Source organism: Xenopus tropicalis, chromosome 2, assembly GCF_000004195.4.
Source record: "Xenopus tropicalis strain Nigerian chromosome 2, UCB_Xtro_10.0, whole genome shotgun sequence".
Taxonomy (NCBI): domain Eukaryota; kingdom Metazoa; phylum Chordata; class Amphibia; order Anura; family Pipidae; genus Xenopus; species Xenopus tropicalis.
This window is the reverse complement of record NC_030678.2, coordinates 104,074,167-104,087,483: the sequence shown is the minus strand read 5'-3', so window position 1 is coordinate 104,087,483 and position 13,317 is coordinate 104,074,167. Positions and strand designations below refer to the sequence as shown.

Here is a 13,317-nt window from a genome sequence, read left to right as displayed (position 1 = left end):
ATGGCACACCAGGTGTTTGTTGCATTGGTGCAGAAAAAGCTCAGGCAGGTGGATCTGGTGATGGCTGGAGCAAATGGCTAGTGTGTCATGTGACGTAAAGAGGATCTATTGCAAAAATCAAAATTAAATATAGGTTTCATCAGATAAATAATAAACTTTCTAAATATAATCAATTAAAAACTCTGTCCTGTTTTTGAAATAACCAAGTTATTCTTCAACCTCTCCCTCTCATCATCTGTGTCTCTTCATTCTCTCTTAATGCAATAGGTGGAGTCAGATTCTGACAGACAGGTCTAATACATCCTTTGGGGGGTTGCACCCTTTGGCTAATAGAGGTTGTTAGAGCTCACTCTTTCAAAATAATTGGCTCAGGCAGAAATCCTATTTGTGCCGGAATCAGTTATTTTGTTAAATTTTGTTTGTGCTAGAGTTGGTTATTTGAGTGAGCTCTAACACATCTGCTAAAAAAGGTAGCCCTGCTAAAAGATGTATTTGATCTACCTGTCAATCAAAATCTGATCCTAACTTCTGAATAAAGAGAGGATAAAGAAAGACAAGTTGCTGAGAGGAGGATAGTGAAGAGAAACTTGATAATTTCAGAAACAGGACAGAATCTTTAACTGATTATATTTAGAAAGTTTCATATTTCCATGAGACAAATCTTACAAATATTACATTTTAATTTTCACGATAGTTTCCCTTTAAAAGTCTCGACAGAGCACTTGAAGAGGAAAAGCAGTGCAGATTAAAATATATACAGGAACCATCCGTACCATTTGGTTAAATCAATTCAACACAGCTTTAAATGAAGGCATCTTTAAACTAAGGCTCTCTATCAGTATACGTTTCAAGCGGTAGCAGCGGGAGTTATCATCAGAAAAACCTTTATTTAACTTATAACAGTATCTTCTGCTCATATTACCCACTGGAGCAAGATGTGTATTAATAAAACAAATGCCTGGAAAAAAAAATCTCCCTTATCTAATACAGATCATTTCAGCCACTTTCTCCAGATCCCACATTTAATGCAGGAAACGTGTGAAGCATTAATTCTGCTGATATACAGTGTGAGGAGTCAGTTCCGCCGTATGCATTTTTCATAAATGTCCTGAATTACAGGGGGAGGTCAAAACAAGACACACATAAAATCCGCCCTTAGCGCCTAGGTCCTATGTTAAACGGAATATGCTTTGCACTAGATAAAAATTTAAACGCAGTTGTTCCACTAAGGAATCTCTCCAGTGTTATACATATTATAAGCTCAACCCATTTGTTTGTGACTTCATGACTTTACAGAGAAAGGAAGGTTAGCCATGTGTTTTAATAGATGGGAAGGTATATTCTCTTTTACAGAAAAGGTGCAAATACTGGTAGATTTAAAGAGTAAGAAAGAAAGATTTGCATTTAAAGGATCAGCACATAAATATCTATCTAGTACTGGAGACTGGTGCATCTGTTCTTGAAAAATAAATAAAAGCTACAGATATACAGTATAATATGGAAGTTAAGGTGGCCACACATGGGCCAGTAAAAACTGCTGATGGTCCAAGTTAGCAGCTTATTGGCCAGTGTATTGGGCCCTCAGATGGGCCCAACTGACTGATATCTGGCCAAAAATCGTTCATATGTTAATGGGGCAGGTTTTAAAATCCTGTCAAAGAGAGGAGCGTGACTTCGTCTTTGTCCTGATAGCCTGTATTCCATCAGTGTGATCTGACCAAACCAAACAATCGTATCAATCTGATATTACCCACCTCAAGGTGGGCATTTTGAAGGTCTGCTCATTTGTCAACCTCGCCAACAAGCAGATCTTTCAGTGTATAGCCAGTGGCATTTGTAATGCACTCACTGTGCTTCAGGTTTGACCTCTTTTATAAACCCGTTACCACTTAAACCTTTTAGTGTTTATAATATCTGTGTTTTAAAAGCAGTTATTCCATTATTCTAATGTATCATAAGATTGTTGTTAAATCTTCCCCTCATATTTAGCTTGTAGAATTTTTACCTGTGACATCATTTACCTGTGACATCATTAAATGAGAAGGAAAGGCTAATAAAGAGTTAATCTCAAGCTGCAGGCATACCTTCAGTTCTCTCAATCGTGCCCTTAAGTCTCCCCATATTTCTCCCGTTCAGATGATCTGAAGCCTCATAGGAAACAAAAATGCTGAGCTCTGTAAAGAAAGTTCCCATAATGCCTCGCTCCTGCAACAGGAGGTGACCAAGACCAAGACCGTTGTACATGCTCAGTTTGTAAGACTATGAGGAAGCTTCCTGCTGATTGGCTCAGATTCACATTCCTGTGGGGGGGGAGTTCTTAGCATTCTTGAGGGGGGAGGAGCAGGAGAGGGGAGACAGGAGAGAGCTGCGTGTCTCTGGCACAGGAAAACAAAGAGCCAAGAAATCCTGTTTCTTTTGACAGATAACTGTGAGTGCTTATGGCTGTATTTACTTAGACCTTTTTGATAAAGCTTACTTAGTTTTTACCTTTCCTTCTCCTTTAATGACATTTTTGTTTATGAAAAAAGGACACTTAACTGCTCTCATGTCTGTATTGTAGTACAAATGGTTGTACCTACCTTGCTATGTTGCTGGTTATCACTACCTTTAGCACCTAGAGAGAAATCTTTTAACCATAAGTAATGAATTGCTTGTATGGAAATCTATAGCTTGCTGCACTGTATATGTATATGTCAAGAACACGCCACTCTCAGACCTGTATGACACTGGGACAGGGCGACAAGGGGTTACACTCAATCACCTTTCACACAGGTTAGACTAACATCAAGCACCCCCAAACACACCACCGCCCCAAATAACTGTTCGCTGCCACCATCTATCATTAACAGGCGATAGAAACCTAATACACAATTATATCACACAAGCTTTCTCACTGTAGTTAGGGTTAGTTTTCACTAATTCAACAGCGCTCTAGCAGCCAAATGGTTAACTACAGTCAAACACACTCTCCTACTAGCAGTCCACTAGTTAATTAGCATTTACACAAAACTTGCCCTCAAGTAGATCTTTATAGAGCCAAAGGACAGAACTTATTAAATTTTATATTTAATATTACAAAGGTAAACAGCGCAAAATAGGTTTTACAAAAAGAGACATATATATACAAACAGTAAATAAAATAAAAGGGAATAAAACACAGAGAAACCCTAAGTATGTTACCGAGTTATCTTTTGTGTCCTCCTGAGGCAAGAGTTTGGAAAATTGAACTCACGATGTTGAGTCATCGTCTGTGAGTTCTACCCGAAGGCATGGGCTCCGATGCCCACATGTCCAAGGCTTTCGCCAATGAACAGCATGTGCGGGCAGATCCACCTTCGCCAAAGCTAGGGTGAGAACCGCCAAGTCTTGGCCTAGGGTCAAGCCCAGAGGACTATGACACCTATCCAGGGTGCACAAATCAAACACAAAAAGGGTGCAGAAGTGTACGCGTGCAATGCTATTAATCGTCTTGGTAATGCACCAGCTGGAGGCTGGTAAGAAAAAAAGGAAAATACCTCCCGGCCGCCTAATGGCTGGGGCAAAGGAAGTGAAGCATGATTAGGCAGAAGGAGCATGTGCCAGCAGCTCTTCCCTAATAGGAACACAGCTCCTCCGCTTTCATCAAGCCTCAGCTTCAGCACAATTAGCAATAATCACGCCTCGGTTGGACCTCATTGGCTATGATACTGCCACTGCGCAAAGCTGGAAAATTGAACTCACTCTCCAACAGAAATTTGAAACCTCAAAATATGAGCTGAAGAATACCTGGGCCTGTGTTCTTTTTATGTCCCACTGGGCCCCTCCCTCATTAGCGTATGCATGAGGAGGGAGTGTCCAGAAACTTGTCACATGACCCCCCCTGTAGAGAGCTGCACTTCTCATGCCAGTTTCTTGTCATATAATATTGGTACTTGCCAGTACCCAATATTATTATGAAAGTAGGGGCTTGTCTTAACCCATATGTGGGCGATCAGAATGATACCAAACATGAGGGGTGTCTCATGTCCCAGTCCCCCAAAAACTATCCCTCCTAACTGGTGGGTATAGGAAGTCCCTGTTTGGTATCATTGGGAAGCATGGGGCCTACTCATAACCAATATATGATTTATGAGGAGGTGAACCTTAAAGCAAAGGAGATATGGATCCCTTTCTATAATCCATATTTTCTCATAGCTGCACCCCCTGCAGTTCTTAGGTCCCAATGGCCTCTCTTTGATCAACAGATCAAAGAAGCCAATGGCCCCAGTTTCCTGCCCCATATGGCTCCACATTGTCTGATGCCCCAGATAGGTTTGTCACCTTCCACAGTCCCTTGTTGTGTATTTAATTAAGGGTCTCTGTGGGAGCCTGCAACCCGATGTTGATAGTGTGTATTGGATTAATTAAGGGTGTCTTGTGGACGCAAAGCAAATGCTGCCAGGTTTACCTCTTTACAATGCCAGGGCAATATTGCCTGGGCATGATAGTATACATTGATAGACAGGATATTTACTGAGCAAATAGATTATAGAGCTGATTTACAATTACAAACGTAGGTGCAATAGCCAATTGCAGTTAATCAACAATTCACTTTGAATAGTCTACTACAAGTTAGAAATGAAACTAAACATCTGATTGTTTGCTATTGGCAACTTCACTGGTGCAGTTGTAAGAGCTTGTAAATCAGCTTGTCTGTGTGTATGCAGAAACAATATTACTGGATTCAGACATCTATCATAAATAAATCTCCTTTATTCTGACTTTGATAGACTGTAAGACTGTCATGGAAGGTCATAGTAAATTTTATGGTTTGGTTTCAAGATTTTGAAATGTTGGAAAAGTCTTGAGGCTGATCTTGACTGCCCTCTGAAATGAAGAATCAATCATCTATATAGTATACTCATACAATAAAATGACCCTTAAATGGAAAAAAATGTGAAAAGCACTTGCACAGGATGCTTAAAGTGGGTTATAGTGATTTTTTTTTTCTGACTGCATGAACAATTCTCATTTTGACGGTATACTGCTGCATCCACCATCTGCTGCAGAAATGAAGAATTGTGCCACAAACGTTCTGTAATGTGCCAAAAATGGGGGCACAGAAATGATTAATACAATTAAGCAGAAACATTTGCTGATAATAATTCACAGTCACTTTTATCTTGGTTTTTAAAATGCATAACACTAAAGATAACCATCCCTTATAGAAATACAAAATGTAGCTTGCCTTTGCATGGACAAGACTGAACTGTGCTGAAAGGAGCTTTCAGTATAACATAATTATATCTAAAAAGTTCTGTAGGATAACTGAGAAAGGACAATGGGTCAGGGAGAATTTCATGGTGTGGTGGGCAACAACATGCTTGGAATCACACTCACAGGTAAGGCAGTAGCCACTCAGGAAGTTGTACATGTATGGGACCTGTTATTCGGGATGTTTGGGATCTTTTCTGAAAAGGCATATTTCTGTAATTTTGATCTCTATATCTTTAGCCTACTAAAAATCATTGAAACATTAATAAACCCGGTAAGATTGTTTTGCCTTCAATAAGGCTTAATTCTATTTTAGTTCTGTACAGGTACTGTTTTATTATTACAGAGAAAAAGGAATTCATTTTTTGAAATTTGAATTATTTTATTAAAATGGGTCTATGGTCTGTAATTCAGAGCTTTCTGGATAATGGGTTTCTTGCTCAGTTCCAGAGGATATCGATTGCAATTAATAGGGATCAAAATCAGCTGTTTTGACATCAACTGAGCTGGAAATTGCACAGGCAAAAACACCCCCATAGTCACACTGTATTCCATTATCCTAAGAGTCCCTTTTTAATGTCCTTTAATGATAGCATTCATCCAGAGTGGCTAGTGAAGACTGAATAGTGGTAAAGCTTGTGGTATCACTTGTGTGTGATGGAGTATAATTCACAAGGGGTCATGATAATATAATCTCTGTTTTATACACTTTCTGTCCATTTTAATTCATTATTAGCATTTTTCAGAAATATTAGCCATTTTCTCCAACCCTGTTCCAGACTTTAAGAGATTAAGACAGTGTTAGCAGAGAAATAGATAAAACCAGTTATACACAGATTTTTATAGAGGTTTTTGCTCATTCTTTTCTAATATAACACTTGCTTGGAATCATCTGTAGTGTTCCATCAAGCAGCATTATATCAATATGCTATATTCAAGGTGTTTCAAGTGAATAATTGTTTAACATTTAGCTGTTGGTGAAGCTCCCCTTTATGCGCCACCCCATTAAATGCTCACAGATGGATGTGCATGCAATTGTATCCCAGATTTTTATATTTTGGTAAGGAGCTTGTTTGTGATGTCAGGAGCAAGGTAGCAGAGATAGCCCTGACTTGCTTCTGTTCAGATGTTATAAGAATTGTATGAATTTTTCTAAAGTTTTTGCATATGCAATGCATCTGTTTTTGTCTCACCATAGAATTTATTAGGAATATTGTCACCCAAAACACATTATTTTCCCCTATTCCTTTTATTCACCTTTCATCAAGTTAGAGATCTTATGCTCCTTATCTTTATTACTTAGTAAGTTTGCATATTTGCAATATTTATAGGCTGTCATTTCAAAGCAGTTGAAAAAAGGCCAAGAATCTGTCTAGAGAAAGTGGGGCATTTCTTTCAGAGAATAAACTTTATAGCAGAAAAACTTCATCTGTAGCACTGCTTACATCATCAGAGACTTCCTGTTAAGGGACTTGCTTCAATGTGTTGGTGACATTTTCACTTAATGTATTCACTGTTCTCTGGTCATTTGATCCTAAGATAAAATCACCACAATTAGTATGCACATATTAGATGGAAGTAGGAGATGCTATGGCCATCATATTAACCACAGACTCTAAAGATAAGGGGAGAAGTCACTTAAATATAGAAATGTCTTGAGTAGTCTCATTTGGTTTGCAAGGTGTAGCTCCACTGAACTATCTGCATGGTTAGATTATAATAATTGTTCAGTGTGAAGTGTCCTTTCATTTCTCTCTTCAGTTTGAAAAGAAGCTGATTGATTCAGTCAGATATTACTGTATCAGTGCCATATACTTGCCTTAATTCTTCCACAGCAACAAGATTAGGCTTTTGGTTTGTTATTAGTTCAAATGTAAAATTTTGCATGATTTGCACATATCGTTTGTGCTAAGTGTTGGGTAACTGAAACCAATATTTTTTTCACATTATTAATATTTTGTGGATATTGCTTACACTATTTTAGACCTCTGTTGTCCATGTCAGGGTTAGATCTAGACTTAAAACAATTACAGTGTATATACTTGTAAAACTAGCCATGCATGAACGTTACAATGCCTACTCAGCCACTGGTTTTCTGTACCTTTTTCAATGTAAAAAATGTATGAATAAAAATGCTAATAATGTTATATTAATTTAGGATTATCTCTGCACTGGTAATCTAATTATTTAGCTAGCAAATACCAAACATGGAGTGTCTTCAGTCTCCCATTTAGGCATTTTATCTCAAGAAATCAGAAACCATAGAATTTTCATGATTATAACAATAGGCAGAAAGTTGTTCAGCACAAGCCCTATTCATTGAACCCATTTTCTACAAGGGGTATACTGCCACTTTAAAGTAGGCGTGGTTAGCTAATATTTTCCATTACCCTTGTGTCACCATTTAAAATCTGGTAGTCCTTTGTTAATATGTGAACTGTACCTATAGCCTAGATCATGTATTGTATCTTTGTTTTTTGTTTGCTTTGTGTTTTTAATTGTATATTTGATGATCTAAAAAAGCTTTTTATGTTCATTTTGGACATATTATTGACCACTACATACATTATTTCTTAGTATTTTTAAATAGCTCCTCAGAAGATAGATCGCAAATACTCCACACATTAATGGGCTCTAGCAAGTAGTCTTATAGATCCGATGTTATCATCGTGTTTATGCTGGCAGCATTACAAAACACTAATCTGAAGTTGGTGGTGCAAACTTTTGTCTTCAGAGTAGCCAGTAAAGTTGTGACCTTGATTTTACTTTCAAGATTATAGCATTTTCATAAATATTTGATTGACTTTGCATGCTGACTGCACAAACCCATCTCTCCACATTCTGGAAGAGCAATAACTGGAGAGCATAACAGGGAAACAACCGATTCTCAATTTACTTAACCGCATCGCTATAACTCTTGAGACACCAGCACTGAATGTCCTAGAAGATGGCTACCCAAGAAATGAAACATTGGTGCCCAGCGTACTTAGTGCATCCGCCCCCTTTCTCCAGCTCTGCATCTCAATTATTTTTGCGGTTGAAAGATGGAAATTACTCTGAGCGCAGCTGAGCAGTATGGCTGGTTCACAACAGTTTGCGCTTTTTGCAGGAATATTTTTGTACAAAAGTCCTCACTTTTGGTGGGTTTCTTGACTTTCTTCTAATGTTTGTTATTTAAAGTTATAAGGGCAAAAGCCAACTGTCAGTTAACAAAGCTACGTGCTTTCTATTGCAGTCACTCATTCCACACCCATTCCAAAGTCCTTAAGGTGGCGACACACGTGGAGATTTTTGATCTTTTGCACGAAAGATCGTTCCCACCCTCCACAGACGTTCAGGGCTGAATCGTCAGATATGGAGGTAGAAACAATAGGATTTCTACCTCCTTGTGCCGATTCAGCCCTGAAGGTAGATTTTGCTCAGGCGCCTTCAATGGCGCCTGATCAAAATCTTTTAACCCGCCTCTTCGGCGAGTCAACAGATATCCGCAGCCTTTTGCGATATTGGTCGCCTTGCCGAGGCCCCATACACGCACCAAATATCATACTAAATCATTGGTGCGTGTATGGCATTTCCATGTTACCAGTCACTTAGTTTGAATGTCACATGATACTGTAATAAAATGCTAAAAACAGGTATAATTAAAAAGTAGATATTATTTTTTATGTGTTAATCTGAGATTAGGGCTTGATGTGGCATTAATTAAGAGGAGCATTTCTGAAAGGTGATAGTTAGCATTCTTACACACCCCTTACATGCTGTTATTGATGTTATAGTAGTTGAGTATAACTGTGCATGCCTAATACTACAGGATCATATTAATGATAGTGGCAATCATGGAATTTTGTTGTTCAAGCCCATGTATTCTCTCAAATCATTACTTAAAGTTAATGGACATTGCTGATATTATGGCACAATTAAACTATAAACCATAATCCAAACTGCAAAGGTTCTTGTTTTCTGGGAGCAGTTGTTCATATGTGCCTTAAGCTAAGAGTTAGGGCAAACACTGGGCAAATTGGCACCTGGGCAGTAACTCATAGCAACCAGTTAGCAATCAGCTTCACAAGCTGCAAGTAGAACATTGAAAGATTGATTGTTCTGATTTATTGCCATAGGTAACTGCCCATTTGCCCGGTGTTTATAAATGATCCCATTTCAGGGGAACTAATACAAAAAGTAAATGCAGCAGTTGCCCTAGAAGAGTTTTGACAATGACTTAAGCCCTCTCTGCTATACCATTCAGACTGTCTGCCTATTCGACCTTTAAAAGTTTCACCTACTTATATAATATTTACTTTTAAATGTGTCAGATAATATAGATCAGTGATCCCCAACCAGTGGCTCGTAAGCAACATGTTGCTCATCAACCCCTCTGATGTTGAATTTCTGACTTGTAGACAAAATTTGGAGGCATAAAGAACACATGTACTGTCAAGCAGAGCCTCCTGTAGTCAGTCATCATTGGACTATACCCTAGGAAATTTTTTCATGCTTGTGTTGCTCCCCAACATTTTTTACATTTAAATGTTGCTCATGGGTAAAAAAGGTTGGGGACCCCTGATATAGATGAATCATTTAAGACAAACACATCTAGAAATATGGTGCACCTTATGTAAAATGTTTTTGCCTTTTCCAAACTTGTGTTAAAAATTATCATTGTAATTATTGTTTGTCCTCTAAATGCTTCACCAGGTATTACACACTGAATACATTTATTGTAGTTTGCTGTAAGTCGGTGTGCTTTGTCCTTGAGCCATCCAGATGGGCAAAACAGTTCAGCTTGTAGATCCCCTTTTCATGTACCACCTAATGTTGTCCTACAGGAAGAATTCACTTCAGTCCAACTTAAAGGATTGCTATTGCTATCAGGGAACCTAGATCTGGTGCACAATGCTTCTATGGCCACTCGATAAAATTGTAAGCTTCAGTTCAAATAATGTTATGCTCTGTTCCTTTTCCACCTTTACTGGAGGCATAAGCACAGCCAGGGCACTTCAGCTCCTCTGATAACTGTATTTGGAGAGGAGGGCAGGAATATGCTGCACGAGTGAACATTTTATATTAAATGAGAACTACATGTGCACTCAAACATTGAGCAAATCAGTCTCCTCTGGAAAGACTTGAACACACACCTGCAAAGACCTGCTTGCTTATACAATTTGTATCTAATAATTCCAACTTCCTTTTCAAATTGGTTTTGATAAGTAGCTTTTAAAATGATCTGATTAGCATCAAATCTTACCGGCTTGAATTTATTTTGTAATGATTGATTTGATTTGTGATTGTGAAAAAAGGTTTAAGCATCCTTTCTGACTTCTCACATATTACCCCCCCCCTCACTTCCCCTCTGTTCCCAGGAATATTTTTTCATTTAACAACTTTCCCCTTAGCCTGAACATGGGGTACTATGGCCAAGATTCCTGTGGACATGTTCTGTAAAATGAGCCAAAACAAGCAAGCAGGAAGGAATTAGAAAGACGCATTAATATTGCCCTCACCTTATCAAGCAGAATTAACATGCAGACAGATCAGATAAAAGTATGAGAAAACATTATGCACATTTTAATAGGAGAACAGAAGCCATTAATAGTGCATGTAGTTTGAGGGGAGAGGGAGAAGGAATTTCTTACCAGAGATTCTGATTTACTCACAAGCTCTAAAACAAAGGAACTTTGATGGTATAAATATGGACTGGAATCTGGGTTGTTTTGTTAATTACACTTACATGTAATCTTTCTGTTTAGTATATGTATTGTATATTGGGAGGCATCCAAACCCCATATATTTGGTACTCACCACGCTTTCACACTTCACAAAGCTTATCCCTTTGTTCCCTTTTTCAAATGTTCACCCCTTACCAGTGATCCCCAACCATTAGCTCATGAGCAACATGTTGTACCACTCCCATTAATTTTGCTCCCAGTGGCATCATAATAGGTGCCTATTTTTAAATTTCTTATTAAATCCTTATTTAGCATCCCCTTTGGGGATCCCTGCCTAACACATTTAATCTCTTCTTAACTCTTCTTTTGAGCCATATTGTTACATATTTAGAATCTTTTCTCTTCTGCATATCTGGCCCATATGTTACTTGCACCATTGGTTCTCACCCTATCACATCAGTGCCCTTTAGTTGCAGTTTTAGTCCATAAGTCACCTGGCATTGATAGAGTGGCCCTCACTTAACCAATTAATAGTTTTGTGTTAAAACCTTATAGACCATATTTTTAATTTTGCAAGGTGGATCAAAATGGCAAGCACTAATGGGCACTGGTTGTGTTGTGTTAGACATGCACCTACAGCAGAAGCCCTGGCTCCTGCTACACACACACCAAATACAGTTTCATGTACATCTGCATAAGATCCATATCCCAGACTATGTGCTGTGAGCACTTCTCTGAAGCTCAATTTATTGACACTGGTTTCTGCAGATACCCTCAGATTAATAAATATGGAACTGTCTGTTTGCCAAAGAATTGCCCCATGTTAGTGGTGATAGATAATGCCCATGAGGTGTATTCATCATGTCATTTGGTGCCAGCATTACGTAGGCAACTCGTAAAGTCGGGTATTGAAGCAGAGCTATGATTTCTTCTTTATTTTTACTTTAGTGACAAGACATAATTATTGTGAGATTGATCATTCCCTGGAAGTATTGAAGCAAACAAATGTGTTCAGCGGCCGGCAAAGGATAAGCACAGCTCCTAATGGGAGCAGTGGATAGGTCATCCTGACCATAATTTGGCTTGATGAAGCATCCACATGGGCCTGGTGTTAATGTGCTATTGATATTCAGCCAGCCAATTTCCCCCGCACAGACCGGGGCTGCGACTCGTTAGAGCAGAGCCGGGCATCACAGAAGCAAATGATGAGGAAAATTGAAGTAATGTTGTATTATAAATTTATGATTTCATCTGCCATGACCTGAAAGATGTTCAGCGATGGGGCTTATGATTAGACCCGTCAGACACAGAAGCAACACATTTTATCTTGGTTAGGCTTGTATGATAGCGCCCAAATAGTATTCTGTGAGCAGTGGTGCTCACTCCTTTCTGTCTTGTCTCTGGGCAAAACTTTTACATTTCGAACATGTTTTGGCGTGTAGACTTTGCGTTAAATATATATGTGTGTATATTTGTATTTATATAGTGCTACTTGTATACACAGCACTGCCCATTAGATTCCACAAACATCATTTGTTATCTGCTTTAATAATCTGTGCTTAATACTAAACTGTAATGACAGTTCTTTATTATTAATTATAATCTATAGAGCAGCCATACAGATTGCCCTGCTGAAGGGTATATAAATATAATTTGTACAGTCTCAAGTTATTATTAATAATGGGAGTGCTAGATTGTTTTTTCCAAACCAAAAAAATCCATTATAAGTATGGGACCCATTATATGAAACCCATTATCAAGGAAGCTCTGAATTACGAGAAGTCCATCTCTTGTACACTCCATTTAAATCATATAATTCAATTTTTTTTAAAAAAATACTTTTTTCTCTGTAATAATAAAAGAGTATCTTGTACCTGATCCCAGCTAAGAAATAATTAATCCAAATTAGTGAGAAAAAGAATCCTATTGGTTTTAATATTTATATACACCATACCTGTACCTTTAACAGTGTAATGTGAAACATGGGCTACTAGTTTAAAGTACCAGTTTTACCCAAGGAGATCCTGGCAATCAAACGAAATAGCACTATTTTTCTAAGAAAATCAAAGCAGTCAAACCACTGTGTGAGGCATAGCCCTTGCAGCTGTTTCATACACTATGAATTGCTTTTTTTTTGGAAATCACCTTTCAGGTATCATGTAATCAATGCGGTCTTTGCCAGACGTGGTGGCACCTATGCCTTATAGGTATTACCAGCCATAACATGTTTAATGCCCTTCAGATTTCACTGACTCCCATATGATTGATTGCCATCTACAGAAGCCTTTGCAACTTAAGTGGCTGTGACACGCAGAGGACGATTTATTTTTTCTGATACCCCTAATGCTACACTTTCAGCACTGAATGTTATCTTTTTTGTTTTATTATTTTACAAAGTGTATCGCATTTCACAATCTTG

At 38.2% G+C, this 13,317-nt stretch overlaps 1 protein-coding gene and 1 pseudogene across 9 annotated transcripts in view; one reads left to right on the top strand and one right to left on the bottom strand.

The window, feature by feature from the left end:
- Nucleotides 1-13,317, top strand: part of msi2 (musashi RNA binding protein 2) — a 433,137-nt gene that overhangs the window by 335,398 nt on the left and 84,422 nt on the right. The window lies entirely within an intron of this gene.
- On the bottom strand, nucleotides 3,514-3,704 carry LOC116409326 (annotated as a pseudogene).